Consider the following 1,792-nt stretch of genomic DNA (forward strand, 5'->3'; position numbering starts at 1 on the left):
GATTGACATTGTGATATTGATCAATTGTTTCTATATCAAACTGAGTTTTAATTGGTTGATTTTTACCTGATATAAATTGGCGTTTAGTTCATTGATTTTTATAAAATGTTTAGTTAATCTGTTAAATTTTGATATGAACGATAGTTTGATCTTAATTTGAATTTATATTGATCAATGACTATGATTCTGACATAAAAATAGTTAGGAATGTAAAGCAGTGAAAATATTTGTTTTACTCGTAATGTTTCTTTCCAACGTATGCATTCTATGAAAGTAACTATGAATCTTGGTTAGGAAAGTTTTTCCACCTCGAAAGAGGGTTAGAGTATTTTACACAACAAATATTCACCATCACTTAAATCCAAGACTGACATCATCCAATTTTCATTAGATTTTATTTTTATTGACTTGTCATTCTTTTTAATCATTTCAATAAAATCATTCTACACTGATTGATGCTTCCCGTAGCTAGGTCATAGTCTAGAACGAATTCATATTTAGTCCATCGTCTTCTCTTAATTGACCCAGATGCTACACATCCGTACGCTTACGGTTATAATGTTAAAACTCATCGCATCAATCTTATTTGTTATTATTAGTTTTTCTTGATTTCTTTTATTGTTCATCGTATTTTCTGGATTTTGTTTCTTATTTCCTGCACTTTGTTGATTTCATTTCTACATCTTCTTTGGTTTATGCTCTCTTTATAAATTGCATCATTTTGTTTACTACATGCTTAATTTTGCATCTTTATAATTTTATGCGCTATATAATTTTTTATATCTAATTTATCTTTTTCTGCATATGTTTAAACTTTTTAATTGTTGGTGAAGAATCGATGAAAAAGATGATGCTTGTTCACGAAGAAAACTCTTTAGAACATGAAAAATTATCTTCCACTACTTCATGGCCGTGAATGATTTCTTGACGGTCGTAAAGCAATATTGTTCCTGAGTTTGGTCATTTTCCCTGTTTGCCTTTTACGGTAGTGAAGAATTCCTCCACAACCGTGAACAGCGTTTGGTAGCCCAATTTTTTAAGTACATTTTGGTCTTTGTGATATGATATTTATGTGTTTTTAGTGTTTTGTCATTATTCAGATGTTTTTTAGATATTAGAATGAAAATACTCTAAAGTTCTAGTTTCGCTTAAGCATTTTTGAGCTTGTGGAGGAAGAACTCTTGTGCTACAAGCTTATGCCATTAGATCTCGATTTGCAATTGGTTTTCATATGACTCTGAGTATCATCCTTCATATTTCTTTTTATTTATGCAGGTTATTTCGTTGTTCTTAGTTAGCTAATTTGTTCTTGATTTCTTTTATTGTTCATCCTATTTTCTCGGCTTGGTTCTTATTTCGTGCACTATGTTGTTTTCATTTTCTGCATCTTCTTACGTTTATGCGCTCTATATCATTCTACATCATTTCAATTACTGCCCTCTTAATTTTTGCATCTTTTTACATTTATGCACTTTATAATTTTCTGAATTTAATTTAAATTTTTCTACATGTGTTCAAAGTTAATTGTTAATATTTGGTGAATTTAATGAAATTATCAGTTCATTTTATATAATTAGATTCACCAGAAAATATATGGGGTTGGTAGTAACGTTATATCACGGGATAGAAGGTGTGGGATGTACACTCGTGTAAGCTAACAGAAACCCGAGATCGCTAGATGGTGCCATATGGTGGTGTAAAAGGGGCGCACCCCTTTGTAAGGTCCATGCGGCAATGCCCCTAATTTTATAAATGAAATGCTTGGGAAAATTGAGGTTCTTAATGTTGTTCA

This window comes from Cynara cardunculus (assembly GCF_001531365.2).
Source record: "Cynara cardunculus var. scolymus isolate 2C chromosome LG 2, CcrdV1, whole genome shotgun sequence".
Taxonomy (NCBI): Eukaryota; Viridiplantae; Streptophyta; class Magnoliopsida; order Asterales; family Asteraceae; genus Cynara; species Cynara cardunculus.